Consider the following 23,572-nt stretch of genomic DNA (forward strand, 5'->3'; position numbering starts at 1 on the left):
AGACTTGAAGCCACTGTCCCAGGTGATAGCAAACTTATCCGGAAACTAATCCACAATGTCATCAGGATAAATGTCTGCTTTTAGATACAGGGCCATAATTTTGCAAGCTGAACAGTACCGGATTGTTAAGCAGATAAAAGTTTCTGGTGGAGCCATTTGTGCAGTATCAAGCAAGAATAAAGGGAACATCTCCAGTAATTATATGGATGAAATAAAGCCCAGATGAGACTTGAAACCTCAATCCCTAGCTTAGGAGGCCAGTGCATTATCCTTTAGGCCAGTGGGGCTTAGTAACATCTTTGTGTGAAACTGATTTTTTCATTAGTATAATCATTAATTGTTGCGATATAGAAAAGCCGTTTATTTGTGTTCTTTGCTTTACAAATCCCAGCATGAAATGTGATTGTACTAACCAGACCTAATAGTGTGGACCCTCATGTTACATTGCAGCAAAACAGATTGATGCAACTCTTTTACCAATAAAGAGGTAGTCTTTTGCATTCCATTTTGTTGACTAACTAAAGTAATGTTTACAGTGCATATGAACCAAAGCAGATGTGTGTACTGGTACCTTAAAAACAGTCATGTTTGTGATTTTTTTCTGCCTTCATATCAGGATGTTCAGGTAGCAGATGATAATCATTAACTGATGACATTAGAAAACAAATTACATTTGCTCCAGGTGAGGCTTGAACTCACAACCTCCGCATTGCTCAACAGATACTGTCTTATAAGCACTGCGCGCTGACCGATTGCACCACAGGAGCACATGGTCAAATTGTATTATTTTTAGTTGAGTGATTTTAGCATCGAGTTGACTAAGTATAATAACTTGGTTTATTAATTTTAAATTAGTTACTTTTTAAATCCACTAAACTACTGCACCCAATACTAAAGTACCTAATAAAAGTAATATTCCAATCATAAGTTAATCAATTATATTGTGCATTTGTGTTATTGCCCAGTTTTATGTATCCTTAGGTGTATATTGCAATGAATTCATGCCATTGCTGTACAGTTCAATATTATCATAATTGTAAAATAATTCCTTTTTATAAATAATTCCTGTTTATTTATCTTAAATAATATTTGCTATAAATATATGTAACTTCAATGTTGCATAGGGAAAATATACACTATAATACCAAAAAGTGCAGTATCTTTAAATAAAAATAAGTTAAATCTCACTTGTGCTCTATATTTAAAGGTAAACATTGTTTTTTTGGTCTGTAGCACCTAAATTGTCAGTAAAGTCAGTGTCCAAAGAAATATAAAAAGCAGAAAATTACCCTTTTGATGACATGGATGAAAGGACTTCAAGAAACCCATCAGCAATTGCCATAGACATTGTTATTTTGTAGCCACTCTGATATTAAATTGCAATTAAAACTTAATAGGTATGTTTTGGTATATATGGATTTCATGCAATACCATTAAGACAGTCACCTGCATTGAAAAAAAGCATAACTTCTAGAATGAGAATGAGCATCAAAGGAACATGCATCCTAGATGAGACTTGAAGCCACTGTCCCAGGTGATAGCAAACTTATCCGGAAACTAATCCACAATGTCATCAGGATAAATGTCTGCTTTTAGATACAGGGCCATAATTTTGCAAGCTGAACAGTACCGGATTGTTAAGCAGATAAAAGTTTCTGGTGGAGCCATTTGTGCAGTATCAAGCAAGAATAAAGGGAACATCTCCAGTAATTATATGGATGAAATAAAGCCCAGATGAGACTTGAAACCACAATCCCTAGCTTAGGAGGCCAGTGCCTTATCCATTAGGCCAGTGGGGCTTAGTAACATCTTTGTGTGAAACTGATTTTTTCATTAGTATAGTCATTAATTGTTGCGATATAGGAAAGCCGTTTATTTGTGTTCTTTGCTTTACAAATCCCAGCAAGAAATGTGATTGTACTAACCAGACCTAATAGTGTGGACCCTCATGTTACATTGCAGCAAAACAGATTGATGCAACTCTTTTACCAATAAAGAGGTAGTCTTTTGCATTCCATTTTGTTGACTAACTAAAGTAATGTTTACAGTGCATATGAACCAAAGCAGATGTGTGTACTGGTACCTTAAAAACAGTCATGTTTGTGATTTTTTTCTGCCTTCATATCAGGATGTTCAGGTAGCAGATGATAATCATTAACTGATGACATTAGAAAAAAAATTACATTTGCTCCAGGTGAGGCTTGAACTCACAACCTCGGCATTGCTCAACAGATACTGTCTTATAAGTACTGCGCGCTGACCGATTGCACCACAGGAGCACATGGTCAAAGTGTATTATTTTTAGTTGAGTGATTTTAGCATCGAGTTGACTAAGTATATTAACTTGGTTTATTAATTTTAAATTAGTTACTTTTTAAATCCACTAAACTACTGCACCCAATACTAAAGTACCTAATAAAAGTAATATTCTAATCATAAGTTAATCAATTATATTGTGCATTTGTGTTATTGCCCAGTTTTATGTATCCTTAGGTGTATATTGCAATGAATTCATGCCATTGCTGTACAGTTCAATATTATCAAAATTGTAAAATAATTCCTGTTTATAAATAATTCCTGTTTATTTATCTTAAATAATATTTGCTATAAATATATGTAACTTCAATGTTGCATAGGGAAAATATACACTATAATACCAAAAAGTGCAGTATCTTTAAATAAAAATAAGTTAAATCTCACTTGTGCTCTATATTTAAAGGTAAACATTGTTTTTTTGGTCTGTAGCACCTAAATTGTCAGTAAAGTCAGTGTCCAAAGAAATATAAAATGCAGAAAATTACCCTTTTGATGACATGGATGAATGGACTTCAAGAAACCCATCAGCAATTGCCATAGACATTGTTATTTTGTAGCCACTCTGATATTAAATTGCAATTAAAACTTAATAGGTATGTTTTGGTATATATGGATTTCATGCAATACCATTAAGACAGTCACCTGCATTGAAAAAAAGCATAACTTCTAGAATGAGAATGAGCATCAAAGGAACATGCATCCTAGATGAGACTTGAAGCCACTGTCCCAGGTGATAGCAAACTTATCCGGAAACTAATCCACAATGTCATCAGGATAAATGTCTGCTTTTAGATACAGGGCCATAATTTTGCAAGCTGAACAGTACCGGATTGTTAAGCAGATAAAAGTTTCTGGTGGAGCCATTTGTGCAGTATCAAGCAAGAATAAAGGGAACATCTCCAGTAATTATATGGATGAAATAAAGTCCAGATGAGACTTGAAACCTCAATCCCTAGCTTAGGAGGCCAGTGCATTATCCTTTAGGCCAGTGGGGCTTAGTAACATCTTTGTGTGAAACTGATTTTTTCATTAGTATAATCATTAATTGTTGTGATATAGAAAAGCCGTTTATTTGTGTTCTTTGCTTTACAAATCCCAGCATGAAATGTGATTGTACTAACCAGACCTAATAGTGTGGACCCTCATGTTACATTGCAGCAAAACAGATTGATGCAACTCTTTTACCAATAAAGAGGTAGTCTTTTGCATTCCATTTTGTTGACTAACTAAAGTAATGTTTACAGTGCATATGAACCAAAGCAGATGTGTGTACTGGTACCTTAAAAACAGTCATGTTTGTGATTTTTTTCTGCCTTCATATCAGGATGTTCAGGTAGCAGATGATAATCATTAACTGATGACATTAGAAAACAAATTACATTTGCTCCAGGTGAGGCTTGAACTCACAACCTCGGCATTGCTCAACAGATACTGTCTTATAAGCACTGCGCGCTGACCGATTGCACCACAGGAGCACATGGTCAAAGTGTATTATTTTTAGTTGAGTGATTTTAGCATCGAGTTGACTAAGTATATTAACTTGGTTTATTAATTTTAAATTAGTTACTTTTTAAATCCACTAAACTACTGCACCCAATACTAAAGTACCTAATAAAAGTAATATTCCAATCATAAGTTAATCAATTATATTGTGCATTTGTGTTATTGCCCAGTTTTATGTATCCTTAGGTGTATATTGCAATGAATTCATGCCATTGCTGTACAGTTCAATATTATCATAATTGTAAAATAATTCCTGTTTATAAATAATTCCTGTTTATTTATCTTAAATAATATTTGCTATAAATATATGTAACTTCAATGTTGCATAGGGAAAATATACACTATAATACCAAAAAGTGCAGTATCTTTAAATAAAAATAAGTTAAATCTCACTTGTGCTCTATATTTAAAGGTAAACATTGTTTTTTTGGTCTGTAGCACCTAAATTGTCAGTAAAGTCAGTGTCCTAAGAAATATAAAAAGCAGAAAATTACCCTTTTGATGACATGGATGAAAGGACTTCAAGAAACCCATCAGCAATTGCCATAGACATTGTTATTTTGTAGCCACTCTGATATTAAATTGCAATTAAAACTTAATAGGTATGTTTTGGTATATATGGATTTCATGCAATACCATTAAGACAGTCACCTGCATTGAAAAAAAGCATAACTTCTAGAATGAGAATGAGCATCAAAGGAACATGCATCCTAGATGAGACTTGAAGCCACTGTCCCAGGTGATAGCAAATTTATCCGGAAACTAATCCACAATGTCATCAGGATAAATGTCTGCTTTTAGATACAGGGCCATAATTTTGCAAGCTGAACAGTACCGGATTGTTAAGCAGATAAAAGTTTCTGGTGGAGCCATTTGTGCAGTATCAAGCAAGAATAAAGGGAACATCTCCAGTAATTATATGGATGAAATAAAGCCCAGATGAGACTTGAAACCACAATCCCTAGCTTAGGAGGCCAGTGCCTTATCCATTAGGCCAGTGGGGCTTAGTAACATCTTTGTGTGAAACTGATTTTTTCATTAGTATAGTCATTAATTGTTGCGATATAGGAAAGCCGTTTATTTGTGTTCTTTGCTTTACAAATTCCAGCATGAAATGTGATTGTACTAACCAGACCTAATAGTGTGGACCCTCATGTTACATTGCAGCAAAACAGATTGATGCAACTCTTTTACCAATAAAGAGGTAGTCTTTTGCATTCCATTTTGTTGACTAACTAAAGTAATGTTTACAGTGCATATGAACCAAAGCAGATGTGTGTACTGGTACCTTAAAAACAGTCATGATTTTTTTCTGCCTTCATATCAGGATGTTCAGGTAGCAGATGATAATCATTAACTGATGACATTTGAAAACAAATTACATTTGCTCCAGGTGAGGCTTGAACTCACAACCTCGGCATTGCTCAACAGATACTGTCTTATAAGTACCGCGCGCTAACCGATTGCGCCACAGGAGCACATGTGCAAATTGTATTATTTTTAGTTGAGTGATTTTAGCATCGAGTTGACTAAGTATATTAACTTGGTTTATTAATTTTAAATTAGTTACTTTTTAAATCCACTAAACTACTGCACCCAATACTAAAGTACCTAATAAAAGTAATATTCTAATCATAAGTTAATCAATTATATTGTGCATTTGTGTTATTGCCCAGTTTTATGTATCCTTAGGTGTATATTGCAATGAATTCATGCCATTGCTGTACAGTTCAATATTATCAAAATTGTAAAATAATTCCTGTTTATAAATAATTCCTGTTTATTTATCTTAAATAATATTTGCTATAAATATATGTAACTTCAATGTTGCATAGGGAAAATATACACTATAATACCAAAAAGTGCAGTATCTTTAAATAAAAATAAGTTAAATCTCACTTGTGCTCTATATTTAAAGGTAAACATTGTTTTTTTGGTCTGTAGCACCTAAATTGTCAGTAAAGTCAGTGTCCAAAGAAATATAAAATGCAGAAAATTACCCTTTTGATGACATGGATGAATGGACTTCAAGAAACCCATCAGCAATTGCCATAGACATTGTTATTTTGTAGCCACTCTGATATTAAATTGCAATTAAAACTTAATAGGTATGTTTTGGTATATATGGATTTCATGCAATACCATTAAGACAGTCACCTGCATTGAAAAAAAGCATAACTTCTAGAATGCAGATAAAAGTTTCTGGTGGAGCCATTTGTGCAGTATCAAGCAAGAATAAAGGGAACATCTCCAGTAATTATATGGATGAAATAAAGCCCAGATGAGACTTGAAACCTCAATCCCTAGCTTAGGAGGCCAGTGCCTTATCCATTAGGCCAGTGGGGCTTAGTAACATCTTTGTGTGAAACTGATTTTTTCATTAGTATAATCATTAATTGTTGCGATATAGAAAAGCCGTTTATTTGTGTTCTTTGCTTTACAAATCCCAGCATGAAATGTGATTGTACTAACCAGACCTAATAGTGTGGACCCTCATGTTACATTGCAGCAAAACAGATTGATGCAACTCTTTTACCAATAAAGAGGTAGTCTTTTACATTCCATTTTGTTGACTAACTAAAGTAATGTTTACAGTGCATATGAACCAAAGCAGATGTGTGTACTGGTACCTTAAAAACAGTCATGTTTGTGATTTTTTTCTGCCTTCATATCAGGATGTTCAGGTAGCGGATGATAATCATTAACTGATGACATTAGAAAACAAATTACATTTGCTCCAGGTGAGGCTTGAACTCACAACCTCGGCATTGCTCAACAGATACTGTCTTATAAGCACTGCGCGCTGACCGATTGCACCACAGGAGCACATGGTCAAAGTGTATTATTTTTAGTTGAGTGATTTTAGCATCGAGTTGACTAAGTATATTAACTTGGTTTATTAATTTTAAATTAGTTACTTTTTAAATCCACTAAACTACTGCACCCAATACTAAAGTACCTAATAAAAGTAATATTCCAATCATAAGTTAATCAATTATATTGTGCATTTGTGTTATTGCCCAGTTTTATGTATCCTTAGGTGTATATTGCAATGAATTCATGCCATTGCTGTACAGTTCAATATTATCAAAATTGTAAAATAATTCCTGTTTATAAATAATTCCTGTTTATTTATCTTAAATAATATTTGCTATAAATATATGTAACTTCAATGTTGCATAGGGAAAATATACACTATAATACCAAAAAGTGCAGTATCTTTAAATAAAAATAAGTTAAATCTCACTTGTGCTCTATATTTAAAGGTAAACATTGTTTTTTTGGTCTGTAGCACCTAAATTGTCAGTAAAGTCAGTGTCCAAAGAAATATAAAATGCAGAAAATTACCCTTTTGATGACATGGATGAATGGACTTCAAGAAACCCATCAGCAATTGCCATAGACATTGTTATTTTGTAGCCACTCTGATATTAAATTGCAATTAAAACTTAATAGGTATGTTTTGGTATATATGGATTTCATGCAATACCATTAAGACAGTCACCTGCATTGAAAAAAATTCATAACTTCTAGAATGAGAATGAGCATCAAAGGAACATGCATCCTAGATGAGACTTGAAGCCACTGTCCCAGGTGATAGCAAACTTATCCGGAAACTAATCCACAATGTCATCAGGATAAATGTCTGCTTTTAGATACAGGGCCATAATTTTGCAAGCTGAACAGTACCGGATTGTTAAGCAGATAAAAGTTTCTGGTGGAGCCATTTGTGCAGTATCAAGCAAGAATAAAGGGAACATCTCCAGTAATTATATGGATGAAATAAAGCCCAGATGAGACTTGAAACCTCAATCCCTAGCTTAGGAGGCCAGTGCATTATCCTTTAGGCCAGTGGGGCTTAGTAACATCTTTGTGTGAAACTGATTTTTTCATTAGTATAATCATTAATTGTTGCGATATAGAAAAGCCGTTTATTTGTGTTCTTTGCTTTACAAATCCCAGCATGAAATGTGATTGTACTAACCAGACCTAATAGTGTGGACCCTCATGTTACATTGCAGCAAAACAGATTGATGCAACTCTTTTACCAATAAAGAGGTAGTCTTTTGCATTCCATTTTGTTGACTAACTAAAGTAATGTTTACAGTGCATATGAACCAAAGCAGATGTGTGTACTGGTACCTTAAAAACAGTCATGTTTGTGATTTTTTTCTGCCTTCATATCAGGATGTTCAGGTAGCAGATGATAATCATTAACTGATGACATTAGAAAACAAATTACATTTGCTCCAGGTGAGGCTTGAACTCACAACCTCGGCATTGCTCAACAGATACTGTCTTATAAGCACTGCGCGCTGACCGATTGCACCACAGGAGCACATGGTCAAATTGTATTATTTTTAGTTGAGTGATTTTAGCATCGAGTTGACTAAGTATAATAACTTGGTTTATTAATTTTAAATTAGTTACTTTTTAAATCCACTAAACTACTGCACCCAATACTAAAGTACCTAATAAAAGTAATATTCCAATCATAAGTTAATCAATTATATTGTGCATTTGTGTTATTGCCCAGTTTTATGTATCCTTAGGTGTATATTGCAATGAATTCATGCCATTGCTGTACAGTTCAATATTATCATAATTGTAAAATAATTCCTTTTTATAAATAATTCCTGTTTATTTATCTTAAATAATATTTGCTATAAATATATGTAACTTCAATGTTGCATAGGGAAAATATACACTATAATACCAAAAAGTGCAGTATCTTTAAATAAAAATAAGTTAAATCTCACTTGTGCTCTATATTTAAAGGTAAACATTGTTTTTTTGGTCTGTAGCACCTAAATTGTCAGTAAAGTCAGTGTCCAAAGAAATATAAAAAGCAGAAAATTACCCTTTTGATGACATGGATGAAAGGACTTCAAGAAACCCATCAGCAATTGCCATAGACATTGTTATTTTGTAGCCACTCTGATATTAAATTGCAATTAAAACTTAATAGGTATGTTTTGGTATATATGGATTTCATGCAATACCATTAAGACAGTCACCTGCATTGAAAAAAAGCATAACTTCTAGAATGAGAATGAGCATCAAAGGAACATGCATCCTAGATGAGACTTGAAGCCACTGTCCCAGGTGATACCAAACTTATCCGGAAACTAATCCACAATGTCATCAGGATAAATGTCTGCTTTTAGATACAGGGCCATAATTTTGCAAGCTGAACAGTACCGGATTGTTAAGCAGATAAAAGTTTCTGGTGGAGCCATTTGTGCAGTATCAAGCAAGAATAAAGGGAACATCTCCAGTAATTATATGGATGAAATAAAGCCCAGATGAGACTTGAAACCACAATCCCTAGCTTAGGAGGCCAGTGCCTTATCCATTAGGCCAGTGGGGCTTAGTAACATCTTTGTGTGAAACTGATTTTTTCATTAGTATAGTCATTAATTGTTGCGATATAGGAAAGCCGTTTATTTGTGTTCTTTGCTTTACAAATCCCAGCAAGAAATGTGATTGTACTAACCAGACCTAATAGTGTGGACCCTCATGTTACATTGCAGCAAAACAGATTGATGCAACTCTTTTACCAATAAAGAGGTAGTCTTTTGCATTCCATTTTGTTGACTAACTAAAGTAATGTTTACAGTGCATATGAACCAAAGCAGATGTGTGTACTGGTACCTTAAAAACAGTCATGTTTGTGATTTTTTTCTGCCTTCATATCAGGATGTTCAGGTAGCAGATGATAATCATTAACTGATGACATTAGAAAAAAAATTACATTTGCTCCAGGTGAGGCTTGAACTCACAACCTCGGCATTGCTCAACAGATACTGTCTTATAAGTACTGCGCGCTGACCGATTGCACCACAGGAGCACATGGTCAAAGTGTATTATTTTTAGTTGAGTGATTTTAGCATCGAGTTGACTAAGTATATTAACTTGGTTTATTAATTTTAAATTAGTTACTTTTTAAATCCACTAAACTACTGCACCCAATACTAAAGTACCTAATAAAAGTAATATTCTAATCATAAGTTAATCAATTATATTGTGCATTTGTGTTATTGCCCAGTTTTATGTATCCTTAGGTGTATATTGCAATGAATTCATGCCATTGCTGTACAGTTCAATATTATCAAAATTGTAAAATAATTCCTGTTTATAAATAATTCCTGTTTATTTATCTTAAATAATATTTGCTATAAATATATGTAACTTCAATGTTGCATAGGGAAAATATACACTATAATACCAAAAAGTGCAGTATCTTTAAATAAAAATAAGTTAAATCTCACTTGTGCTCTATATTTAAAGGTAAACATTGTTTTTTTGGTCTGTAGCACCTAAATTGTCAGTAAAGTCAGTGTCCAAAGAAATATAAAATGCAGAAAATTACCCTTTTGATGACATGGATGAATGGACTTCAAGAAACCCATCAGCAATTGCCATAGACATTGTTATTTTGTAGCCACTCTGATATTAAATTGCAATTAAAACTTAATAGGTATGTTTTGGTATATATGGATTTCATGCAATACCATTAAGACAGTCACCTGCATTGAAAAAAAGCATAACTTCTAGAATGAGAATGAGCATCAAAGGAACATGCATCCTAGATGAGACTTGAAGCCACTGTCCCAGGTGATAGCAAACTTATCCGGAAACTAATCCACAATGTCATCAGGATAAATGTCTGCTTTTAGATACAGGGCCATAATTTTGCAAGCTGAACAGTACCGGATTGTTAAGCAGATAAAAGTTTCTGGTGGAGCCATTTGTGCAGTATCAAGCAAGAATAAAGGGAACATCTCCAGTAATTATATGGATGAAATAAAGCCCAGATGAGACTTGAAACCTCAATCCCTAGCTTAGGAGGCCAGTGCCTTATCCATTAGGCCAGTGGGGCTTAGTAACATCTTTGTGTGAAACTGATTTTTTCATTAGTATAATCATTAATTGTTGCGATATAGAAAAGCCGTTTATTTGTGTTCTTTGCTTTACAAATCCCAGCATGAAATGTGATTGTACTAACCAGACCTAATAGTGTGGACCCTCATGTTACATTGCAGCAAAACAGATTGATGCAACTCTTTTACCAATAAAGAGGCTTTTGCATTCCATTTTGTTGACTAACTAAAGTAACGTTTACAGTGCATATGAACCAAAGCAGATGTGTGTACTGGTACCTTAAAAACAGTCATGTTTGTGATTTTTTTCTGCCTTCATATCAGGATGTTCAGGTAGCAGATGATAATCATTAACTGATGACATTAGAAAACAAATTACATTTGCTCCAGGTGAGGCTTGAACTCACAACCTCGGCATTGCTCAACAGATACTGTCTTATAAGCACTGCGCGCTGACCGATTGCACCACAGGAGCACATGGTCAAAGTGTATTATTTTTAGTTGAGTGATTTTAGCATCGAGTTGACTAAGTATATTAACTTGGTTTATTAATTTTAAATTAGTTACTTTTTAAATCCACTAAACTACTGCACCCAATACTAAAGTACCTAATAAAAGTAATATTCCAATCATAAGTTAATCAATTATATTGTGCATTTGTGTTATTGCCCAGTTTTATGTATCCTTAGGTGTATATTGCAATGAATTCATGCCATTGCTGTACAGTTCAATATTATCATAATTGTAAAATAATTCCTGTTTATAAATAATTCCTGTTTATTTATCTTAAATAATATTTGCTATAAATATATGTAACTTCAATGTTGCATAGGGAAAATATACACTATAATACCAAAAAGTGCAGTATCTTTAAATAAAAATAAGTTAAATCTCACTTGTGCTCTATATTTAAAGGTAAACATTGTTTTTTTGGTCTGTAGCACCTAAATTGTCAGTAAAGTCAGTGTCCAAAGAAATATAAAAAGCAGAAAATTACCCTTTTGATGACATGGATGAAAGGACTTCAAGAAACCCATCAACAATTGCCATAGACATTGTTATTTTGTAGCCACTCTGATATTAAATTGCAATTAAAACTTAATAGGTATGTTTTGGTATATATGGATTTCATGCAATACCATTAAGACAGTCACCTGCATTGAAAAAAAGCATAACTTCTAGAATGAGAATGAGCATCAAAGGAACATGCATCCTAGATGAGACTTGAAGCCACTGTCCCAGGTGATAGCAAACTTATCCGGAAACTAATCCACAATGTCATCAGGATAAATGTCTGCTTTTAGATACAGGGCCATAATTTTGCAAGCTGAACAGTACCGGATTGTTAAGCAGATAAAAGTTTCTGGTGGAGCCATTTGTGCAGTATCAAGCAAGAATAAAGGGAACATCTCCAGTAATTATATGGATGAAATAAAGCCCAGATGAGACTTGAAACCACAATCCCTAGCTTAGGAGGCCAGTGCCTTATCCATTAGGCCAGTGGGGCTTAGTAACATCTTTGTGTGAAACTGATTTTTTCATTAGTATAGTCATTAATTGTTGCGATATAGGAAAGCCGTTTATTTGTGTTCTTTGCTTTACAAATCCCAGCATGAAATGTGATTGTACTAACCAGACCTAATAGTGTGGACCCTCATGTTACATTGCAGCAAAACAGATTGATGCAACTCTTTTACCAATAAAGAGGTAGTCTTTTGCATTCCATTTTGTTGACTAACTAAAGTAATGTTTACAGTGCATATGAACCAAAGCAGATGTGTGTACTGGTACCTTAAAAACAGTCATGTTTGTGATTTTTTTCTGCCTTCATATCAGGATGTTCAGGTAGCAGATGATAATCATTAACTGATGACATTAGAAAAAAAATTACATTTGCTCCAGGTGAGGCTTGAACTCACAACCTCGGCATTGCTCAACAAATACTGTCTTATAAGTACTGCTCGCTGACCGATTGCACCACAGGAGCACATGGTCAATGTATATTATTTTTAGTTGAGTGATTTTAGCATCGAGTTGACTAAGTATATTAACTTGGTTTATTAATTTTAAATTAGTTACTTTTTAAATCCACTAAACTACTGCACCCAATACTAAAGTACCTAATAAAAGTAATATTCCAATCATAAGTTAATCAATTATATTGTGCATTTGTGTTATTGCCCAGTTTTATGTATCCTTAGGTGTATATTGCAATGAATTCATGCCATTGCTGTACAGTTCAATATTATCATAATTGTAAAATAATTCCTGTTTATAAATAATTCCTGTTTATTTATCTTAAATAATATTTGCTATAAATATATGTAACTTCAATGTTGCATAGGGAAAATATACACTATAATACCAAAAAGTGCAGTATCTTTAAATAAAAATAAGTTAAATCTCACTTGTGCTCTATATTTAAAGGTAAACATTGTTTTTTTGGTCTGTAGCACCTAAATTGTCAGCAAAGTCAGTGTCCAAAGAAATATAAAAAGCAGAAAATTACCCTTTTGATGACATGGATGAAAGGACTTCAAGAAACCCATCAGCAATTGCCATAGACATTGTTATTTTGTAGCCACTCTGATATTAAATTGCAATTAAAACTTAATAGGTATGTTTTGGTAAATATGGATTTCATGCAATACCATTAAGACAGTCACCTGCATTGAAAAAAAGCATAACTTCTAGAATGAGAATGAGCATCAAAGGAACATGCATCCTAGATGAGACTTGAAGCCACTGTCCCAGGTGATAGCAAACTTATCCGGAAACTAATCCACAATGTCATCAGGATAAATGTCTGCTTTTAGATACAGGGCCATAATTTTGCAAGCTGAACAGTACCGGATTGTTAAGCAGATAAAAGTTTCTGGTGGAGCCATTTGTGCAGTATCAAGCAAGAATAAAGGGAGCATCTCCAGTAATTATATGGATGAAATAAATCCCAGATGAGACTTGAAACCACAATCCCTATCTTAGGAGGCCAGTGCCTTATCCATTAGGCCAGTGGGGCTTAGTAACATCTTTGTGTGAAACTGATTTTTTCATTAGTATAGTCATTAATTGTTGCGATATAGGAAAGGCGTTTATTTGTGTTCTTTGCTTTACAAATCCCAGCATGAAATGTGATTGTACTAACCAGACCTAATAGTGTGGACCCTCATGTTACATTGCAGCAAAACAGATTGATGCAACTCTTTTACCAATAAAGAGGTAGTCTTTTGCATTCCATTTTGTAGACTAACTAAAGTAATGTTTACAGTGCATATGAACCAAAGCAGATGTGTGTACTGGTACCTTAAAAACAGTCATGTTTGTGATTTTTTTCTGCCTTCATATCAGGATGTTCAGGTAGCAGATGATAATCATTAACTGATTACATTAGAAAACAAATTACATTTGCTCCAGGTGAGGCTTGAACTCACATCCTCGGCATTGCTCAACAGATACTGTCTTATAAGTACTGCGCGCTAACCGATTGCGCCACAGAAGCACATGGTCAAAATGTATTATTTTTAGTTGAGTGATTTTAGCATCGAGTTGACTAAGTATATTACCTTGGTTTATTAATTTTAAATTAGTTACTTTTTAAATCCACTAAACTACTGCACCCAATACTAAAGTACCTAATAAAAGTAATATTCCAATCATAAGTTAATCAATTATATTGTGCATTTGTGTTATTGCCCAGTTTTATGTATCCTTAGGTGTAAATTGCAATGAATTCATGCCATTGCTGTACAGTTCAAAATTATCAAAATTGTAAAATAATTCCTGTTTATAAATAATTTCTGTTTATTTATCTTAAATAATATTTGCTATAAATATATGTAACTTCAATGTTGCATAGGGAAAATATACACTATAATACCAAAAAGTGCAGTATCTTTAAATAAAAATAAGTTAAATCTCACTTGTGCTCTATATTTAAAGGTAAACATTGTTTTTTTGGTCTGTAGCACCTAAATTGTCAGTAAAGTCAGTGTCCAAAGAAATATAAAAAGCAGAAAATTACCCTTTTGATGACATGGATGAAAGGACTTCAAGAAACCCATCAGCAATTGCCATAGACATTGTTATTTTGTAGCCACTCTGATATTAAATTGCAATACCATTAAGACAGTCACCTGCATTGAAAAAAAGCATAACTTCTAGAATGAGAATGAGCATCAAATGAACATGCATCCTAGATGAGACTTGAAGCCACTGTCCCAGGTGATAGCAAACTTATCCGGAAACTAATCCACAATGTCATCAGGATAAATGTCTGCTTTTAGATACAGGGCCATAATTTTGCAAGCTGAACAGTACCGGATTGTTAAGCAGATAAAAGTTTCTGGTGGAGCCATTTGTGCAGTATCAAGCAAGAATAAAGGGAACATCTCCAGTAATTATATGGATGAAATAAAGCCCAGATGAGACTTGAAACCACAATCCCTAGCTTAGGAGGCCAGTGCCTTATCCATTAGGCCAGTGGGGCTTAGTAACATCTTTGTGTGAAACTGATTTTTTCATTAGTATAGTCATTAATTGTTGCGATATAGGAAAGCCGTTTATTTGTGTTCTTTGCTTTACAAATCCCAGCATGAAATGTGATTGTACTAACCAGACCTAATAGTGTGGACCCTCATGTTACATTGCAGCAAAACAGATTGATGCAACTCTTTTACCAATAAAGAGGTAGTCTTTTGCATTCCATTTTGTTGACTAACTAAAGTAATGTTTACAGTGCATATGAACCAAAGCAGATGTGTGTACTGGTACCTTAAAAACAGTCATGTTTGTGATTTTTTTCTGCCTTCATATCAGGATGTTCAGGTAGCAGATGATAATCATTAACTGATGACATTAGAAAAAAAATTACATTTGCTCCAGGTGATGCTTGAACTCACAACCTCGGCATTGCTCAACAGATACTGTCTTATAAGTACTGCGCGCTGACCGATTGCACCACAGGAGCACATGGTCAAAGTATATTATTTTTAGTTGAGTGATTTTAGCATCGAGTTGACTAAGTATATTAACTTGGTTTATTAATTTTAAATTAGTTACTTTTTAAATCCACTAAACTACTGCACCCAATACTAAAGTACCTAATAAAAGTAATATTCCAATCATAAGTTAATCAATTATATTGTGCATTTGTGTTATTGCCCAGTTTTATGTATCCTTAGGTGTATATTGCAATGAATTCATGCCATTGCTGTACAGTTCAATATTATCATAATTGTAAAATAATTCCTGTTTATAAATAATTCCTGTTTATTTATCTTAAATAATATTTGCTATAAATATATGTAACTTCAATGTTGCATAGGGAAAATATACACTATAATACCAAAAAGTGCAGTATCTTTAAATAAAAATAAGTTAAATCTCACTTGTGCTCTATATTTAAAGGTAAACATTGTTTTTTTGGTCTGTAGCACCTAAATTGTCAGTAAAGTCAGTGTCCAAAGAAATATAAAAAGCAGAAAATTACCCTTTTGATGACATGGATGAAAGGACTTCAAGAAACCCATCAGCAATTGCCATAGACATTGTTATTTTGTAGCCACTCTGATATTAAATTGCAATTAAAACTTAATAGGTATGTTTTGGTATATATGGATTTCATGCAATACCATTAAGACAGTCACCTGCATTGAAAAAAAGCATAACTTCTAGAATGAGAATGAGCATCAAAGGAACATGCATCCTAGATGAGACTTGAAGCCACTGTCCCAGGTGATAGCAAACTTATCCGGAAACTAATCCACAATGTCATCAGGATAAATGTCTGCTTTTAGATACAGGGCCATAATTTTGCAAGCTGAACAGTACCGGATTGTTAAGCAGATAAAAGTTTCTGGTGGAGCCATTTGTGCAGTATCAAGCAAGAATAAAGGGAGCATCTCCAGTAATTATATGGATGAAATAAAGCCCAGATGAGACTTGAAACCACAATCCCTAGCTTAGGAGGCCAGTGCCTTATCCATTAGGCCAGTGGGGCTTAGTAACATCTTTGTGTGAAACTGATTTTTTCATTAGTATAGTCATTAATTGTTGCGATATAGGAAAGCCGTTTATTTGTGTTCTTTGCTTTACAAATCCCAGCATGAAATGTGATTGTACTAACCAGACCTAATAGTGTGGACCCTCATGTTACATTGCAGCAAAACAGATTGATGCAACTCTTTTACCAATAAAGAGGTAGTCTTTTGCATTCCATTTTGTTGACTAACTAAAGTAATGTTTACAGAGCATATGAACCAAAGCAGATGTGTGTACTGGTACCTTAAAAACAGTCATGTTTGTGATTTTTTTCTGCCTTCATATCAGGATGTTCAGGTAGCAGATGATAATCATTAACTGATTTTGTAGCCACTCTGATATTAAATTGCAATACCATTAAGACAGTCACCTGCATTGAAAAAAAGCATAACTTCTAGAATGAGAATGAGCATCAAAGGAACATGCATCCTAGATGAGACTTGAAGCCACTGTCCCAGGTGATAGCAAACTTATCCGGAAACTAATCCACAATGTCATCAGGATAAATGTCTGCTTTTAGATACAGGGCCATAATTTTGCAAGCTGAACAGTACCGGATTGTTAAGCAGATAAAAGTTTCTGGTGGAGCCATTTGTGCAGTATCAAGCAAGAATAAAGGGAACATCTCCAGTAATTATATGGATGAAATAAAGCCCAGATGAGACTTGAAACCACAATCCCTAGCTTAGGAGGCCAGTGCCTTATCCATTAGGCCAGTGGGGCTTAGTAACATCTTTGTGTGAAACTGATTTTTTCATTAGTATAATCATTAATTGTTGCGATATAGGAAAGCCGTTTATTTGTGTTCTTTGCTTTACAAATCCCAGCATGAAATGTGATTGTACTAACCAGACCTAATAGTGTGGACCCTCATGTTACATTGCAGCAAAACAGATTGATGCAACTCTTTTACCAATAAAGAGGTAGTCTTTTGCATTCCATTTTGTTGACTAACTAAAGTAATGTTTACAGTGTATATGAACCAAAGCAGATATGTGTACTGGTACCTTAAAAACAGTCATGTTTGTGATTTTTTTCTGCCTTCATATCAGGATGTTCAGGTAGCAGATGATAATCATTAACTGATGACATTAGAAAAAAATTACATTTGCACCAGGTGAGGCTTGAACTCACAACCTTGGCATTGCTCAACAGATACTGTCTTATAAGTACCGCGCGCTAACCGATTGCACCACAGGAGCACATGGTCAAAGTGTGTTATTTTTAGTTGAGTGATTTTAGCATCGAGTTGACTAAGTATATTAACTTGGTTTATTAATTTTAAATTAGTTACTTTTTAAATCCACTAAACTACTGCACCCAATACTAAAGTACCTAATAAAAGTAATATTCTAATCATAAGTTAATCAATTATATTGTGCATTTGTGTTATTGCCCAGTTTTATGTATCCTTAGGTGTATATTGCAATGAATTCATGCCATTGCTGTACAGTTCAATATTATCAAAATTGTAAAATAATTCCTGTTTATAAATAATTTCTGTTTATTTATCTTAAATAATATTTGCTATAAATATATGTAACTTCAATGTTGCATAGGGAAAATATACACTATAATACCAAAAAGTGCAGTATCTTTAAATAAAAATAATTTAAATCTCACTTGTGCTCTATATTTAAAGGTAAACATTGTTTTTTTGGTCTGTAGCACCTAAATTGTCAGTAAAGTCAGTGTCCAAAGAAATATAAAAAGCAGAAAATTACTCTTTTGATGACATGGATGAAAGGACTTCAAGAAACCCATCAGCAATTGCCATAGACATTGTTATTTTGTAGCCACTCTGATATTAAATTGCAATTAAAACTTAATAGGTATGTTTTGGTATATATGGATTTCATGCAATACCATTAAGACAGTCACCTGCATTGAAAAAAAGCATAACTTCTAGAATGAGAATGAGCATCAAAGGAACATGCATCCTAGATGAGACTTGAAGCCACTGTCCCAGGTGATAGCAAACTTATCCGGAAACTAATCCACAATGTCATCAGGATAAATGTCTGCTTTTAGATACAGGGCCATAATTTTGCAAGCTGAACAGTACCGGATTGTTAAGCAGATAAAAGTTTCTGGTGGAGCCATTTGTGCAGTATCAAGCAAGAATAAAGGGAACATCTCCAGTAATTATATGGATGAAATAAAGCCCAGATGAGACTTGAAACCTCAATCCCTAGCTTAGGAGGCCAGTGCATTATCCTTTAGGCCAGTGGGGCTTAGTAACATCTTTGTGTGAAACTGATTTTTTCATTAGTATAATCATTAATTGTTGCGATATAGAAAAGCCGTTTATTTGTGTTCTTTGCTTTACAAATCCCAGCATGAAATGTGATTGTACTAACCAGACCTAATAGTGTGGACCCTCATGTTACATTGCAGCAAAACAGATTGATGCAACTCTTTTACCAATAAAGAGGTAGTCTTTTGCATTCCATTTTGTTGACTAACTAAAGTAATGTTTACAGTGCATATGAACCAAAGCAGATGTGTGTACTGGTACCTTAAAAACAGTCATGTTTGTGATTTTTTTCTGCCTTCATATCAGGATGTTCAGGTAGCAGATGATAATCATTAACTGATGACATTAGAAAAAAAATTACATTTGCTCCAGGTGAGGCTTTAACTCACAACCTCGGCATTGCTCAACAGATACTGTCTTATAAGTACTGCGCGCTGACCGATTGCACCACAGGAGCACATGGTCAAAGTGTTTTATTTTTAGTTGAGTGATTTTAGCATCGAGTTGACTAAGTATATTAACTTGGTTTATTAATTTTAAATTAGTTACTTTTTAAATCCACTAAACTACTGCACCCAATACTAAAGTACCTAATAAAAGTAATATTCCAATCATAAGTTAATCAATTATATTGTGCATTTGTGTTATTGCCCAGTTTTATGTATCCTTAGGTGTATATTGCAATGAATTCATGCCATTGCTGTACAGTTCAATATTATCAAAATTGTAAAATAATTCCTGTTTATTTATCTTAAATAATATTTGCTATAAATATATGTAACTTCAATGTTGCATAGGGAAAATATACACTATAATACCAAAAAGTGCAGTATCTTTAAATAAAAATAAGTTAAATCTCACTTGTGCTCTATATTTAAAGGTAAACATTGTTTTTTTGGTCTGTAGCACCTAAATTGTCAGTAAAGTCAGTGTCCAAAGAAATATAAAATGCAGAAAATTACCCTTTTGATGACATGGATGAATGGACTTCAAGAAACCCATCAGCAATTGCCATAGACATTGTTATTTTGTAGCCACTCTGATATTAAATTGCAATTAAAACTTAATAGGTATGTTTTGGTATATATGGATTTCATGCAATATCATTAAGACAGTCACCTGCATTGAAAAAAAAGCATAACTTCTGGTGGAGCCATATGTGCAGTATCAAGCAAGAATAAAGGGAACATCTCCAGTAATTATATGGATGAAATAAAGCCCAGATGAGACTTGAAACCACAATCCCTAGCTTAGGAGGCCAGTGCCTTATCCATTAGGCCAGTGGGGCTTAGTAACAACTTTGTGTGATACTGATTTTTTCATTAGTATAATCATTAATTGTTGTGATATAGGAAAGCCGTTTATTTGTGTTCTTTGCTTTACAAATCCCAGCATGAAATGTGATTGTACTAACCAGACCTAATAGTGTGGACCCTCATTTTACATTGCAGCAAAACAGATTGATGCAACTCTTTTACCAATAAAGAGGTAGTCTTTTGCATTCCATTTTGTTGACTAACTAAAGTAATGTTTACAGTGCATATGAACCAAAGCAGATGTGTGTACTGGTACCTTAAAAACAGTCATGTTTGTGATTTTTTTCTGCCTTCATATCAGGATGTTCAGGTAGCAGATGATAATCATTAACTGATGACATTAGAAAAAAAATTACATTTGCTCCAGGTGAGGCTTGAACTCACAACCTCGGCATTGCTCAACAGATACTGTCTTATAAGTACCGCGCGCTAACCGATTGCGCCACAGGAGCACATGTTCAAATTGTATTATTTTTAGTTGAGTGATTTTAGCATCGAGTTGACTAAGTATATTAACTTGGTTTATTAATTTTAAATTAGTTACTTTTTAAATCCACTAAACTACTGCACCCAATACTAAAGTACCTAATAAAAGTAATATTCCAATCATAAGTTATTCAATTATATTGTGCATTTGTGTTATTGCCCAGTTTTATGTATCCTTAGGTGTATATTGCAATGAATTCATGCCATTGCTGTACAGTTCAATATTATCAAAATTGTAAAATAATTCCTGTTTATAAATAATTTCTGTTTATTTATCTTAAATAATATTTGCTATAAATATATGTAACTTCAATGTTGCATAGGGAAAATATACACTATAATACCAAAAAGTGCAGTATCTTTAAATAAAAATAAGTTAAATCTCACTTGTGCTCTATATTTAAAGGTAAACATTGTTTTTTTGGTCTGTAGCACCTAAATTGTCAGTAAAGTCAGTGTCCAAAGAAATATAAAAAGCAGAAAATTACCCTTTTGATGACATGGATGAAAGGACTTCAAGAAACCCATCAGCAATTGCCATAGACATTGTTATTTTGTAGCCACTCTGATATTAAATTGCAATTAAAACTTAATAGGTATGTTTTGGTATATATGGATTTCATGCAATACCATTAAGACAGTCACCTGCATTGAAAAAAAACATAACTTCTAGAATGAGAATGAGCATCAAAGGAACATGCATCCTAGATGAGACTTGAAGCCACTGTCCCAGGTGATAGCAAACTTATCCGGAAACTAATCCACAATGTCATCAGGATAAATGTCTGCTTTTAGATACAGGGCCATAATTTTGCAAGCTGAACAGTACCGGATTGTTAAGCAGATAAAAGTTTCTGGTGGAGCCATTTGTGCAGTATCAAGCAAGAATAAAGGGAACATCTCCAGTAATTATATGGATGACATAAAGCCCAGATGAGACTTGAAACCACAATCCCTAGCTTAGGAGGCCAGTGCCTTATCCATTAGGCCAGTGGGGCTTAGTAACATCTTTGTGTGAAACTGATTTTTTCATTAGTATAATCATTAATTGTTGCGATATAGGAAAGCCGTTTATTTGTGTTCTTTGCTTTACAAATCCCAGCATGAAATGTGATTGTACTAACCAGACCTAATAGTGTGGACCCTCATGTTACATTGCAGCAAAACAGATTGATGCAACTCTTTTACCAATAAAGAGGTAGTCTTTTGCATTCCATTTTGTTGACTAACTAAAGTAATGTTTACAGTGCATATGAACCAAAGCAGAAGTGTGTACTGGTACCTTAAAAACAGTCATGTTTGTGATTTTTTTCTGCCTTCATATCAGGATGTTCAGGTAGCAGATGATAATCATTAACTGATGACATTAGAAAAAAAATTACATTTGCTGCAGGTGAGGCTTGAACTCACAACCTCGGCATTGCTCAACAGATACTGTCTTATAAGTACCGCGCGCTAACCGATTGCGCCACAGGAGCACATGGTCAAAGTGTATTATTTTTAGTTGAGTGATTTTAGCATCGAGTTGACTAAGTATATTAACTTGGTTTATTAATTTTAAATTAGTTACTTTTTAAATCCACTAAACTACTGCACCCAATACTAAAGTACCTAATAAAAGTAATATTCCAATCATAAGTTAATCAATTATATTGTGCATTTGTGTTATTGCCCAGTTTTATGTATCCTTAGTTGTATATTGCAATGAATTCATGCCATTGCTGTACAGTTCAATATTATCAAAATTGTAAAATAATTCCTGTTTATAAATAATTTCTGTTTATTTATCTTAAATAATATTTGCTATAAATATATGTAAATTCAATGTTGCATAGGGAAAATACACACTATAATACCAAAAAGTGCAGTATCTTTAAATAAAAATAAGTTAAATCTCACTTGTGCTCTATATTTAAAGGTAAACATTGTTTTTTTGGTCTGTAGCACCTAAATTGTCAGTAAAGTCAGTGTCCAAAGAAATATAAAAAGCAGAAAATTACCCTTTTGATGACATGGATGAAAGGACTTCAAGAAACCCATCAGCAATTGCCATAGACATTGTTATTTTGTAGCCACTCTGATATTAAATTGCAATTAAAACTTAATAGGTATGTTTTGGTATATATGGATTTCATGCAATACCATTAAGACAGTCACCTGCATTGAAAAAAAACATAACTTCTAGAATGAGAATGAGCATCAAAGGAACATGCATCCTAGATGAGACTTGAAGCCACTGTCCCAGGTGATAGCAAACTTATCCGGAAACTAATCCACAATGTCATCAGGATAAATGTCTGCTTTTAGATACAGGGCCATAATTTTGCAAGCTGAACAGTACCGGATTGTTAAGCAGATAAAAGTTTCTGGTGGAGCCATTTGTGCAGTATCAAGCAAGAATAAAGGGAACATCTCCAGTAATTATATGGATGAAATAAAGCCCAGATGAGACTTGAAACCACAATCCCTAGCTTAGGAGGCCAGTGCCTTATCCATTAGGCCAGTGGGGCTTAGTAACATCTTTGTGTGAAACTGATTTTTTCATTAGTATAATCATTAATTGTTGCGATATAGGAAAGCCGTTTATTTGTGTTCTTTGCTTTACAAATCCCAGCATGAAATGTGATTGTACTAACCAGACCTAATAGTGTGGACCCTCATGTTACATTGCAGCAAAACAGATTGATGCAACTCTTTTACCAATAAAGAGGTAGTCTTTTGCATTCCATTTTGTTGACTAACTAAAGTAATGTTTACAGTGTATATGAACC

The 23,572-nt window shown here is 33.8% G+C and overlaps 6 non-coding genes across 6 annotated transcripts; all 6 read right to left on the reverse strand.

Annotated features, from left to right (window-relative positions):
* Window positions 1–2,186: 2,186 nt before the first annotated feature.
* On the reverse strand, window positions 2,187–2,279 carry TRNAI-UAU (transfer RNA isoleucine (anticodon UAU)). Its single transcript is given in 2 exon segments — window positions 2,187–2,222; window positions 2,242–2,279. It is a non-coding gene; the product is annotated as a tRNA-Ile (tRNA).
* Window positions 2,280–5,204: 2,925 nt separating this feature from the next.
* TRNAI-UAU (transfer RNA isoleucine (anticodon UAU)) lies at window positions 5,205–5,297 on the reverse strand. The gene is given in 2 exon segments: window positions 5,205–5,240; window positions 5,260–5,297. It is a non-coding gene; the product is annotated as a tRNA-Ile (tRNA).
* Window positions 5,298–9,577: 4,280 nt separating this feature from the next.
* TRNAI-UAU (transfer RNA isoleucine (anticodon UAU)) lies at window positions 9,578–9,670 on the reverse strand. The gene is given in 2 exon segments: window positions 9,578–9,613; window positions 9,633–9,670. It is a non-coding gene; the product is annotated as a tRNA-Ile (tRNA).
* Window positions 9,671–14,109: 4,439 nt separating this feature from the next.
* TRNAI-UAU (transfer RNA isoleucine (anticodon UAU)) lies at window positions 14,110–14,202 on the reverse strand. Its single transcript is given in 2 exon segments — window positions 14,110–14,145; window positions 14,165–14,202. It is a non-coding gene; the product is annotated as a tRNA-Ile (tRNA).
* Window positions 14,203–20,674: 6,472 nt separating this feature from the next.
* TRNAI-UAU (transfer RNA isoleucine (anticodon UAU)) lies at window positions 20,675–20,767 on the reverse strand. Its single transcript is given in 2 exon segments — window positions 20,675–20,710; window positions 20,730–20,767. It is a non-coding gene; the product is annotated as a tRNA-Ile (tRNA).
* A 1,419-nt stretch (window positions 20,768–22,186) lies between these two features.
* Window positions 22,187–22,279, reverse strand: TRNAI-UAU (transfer RNA isoleucine (anticodon UAU)). The gene is given in 2 exon segments: window positions 22,187–22,222; window positions 22,242–22,279. It is a non-coding gene; the product is annotated as a tRNA-Ile (tRNA).
* Between the last annotated feature and the right edge of the window lie 1,293 nt (window positions 22,280–23,572).

Source organism: Taudactylus pleione, unplaced genomic scaffold (assembly GCF_031769625.1).
Source record: "Taudactylus pleione unplaced genomic scaffold, aTauple2 ptg000473l, whole genome shotgun sequence".
Lineage (NCBI taxonomy): Eukaryota > Metazoa > Chordata > Amphibia > Anura > Myobatrachidae > Taudactylus > Taudactylus pleione.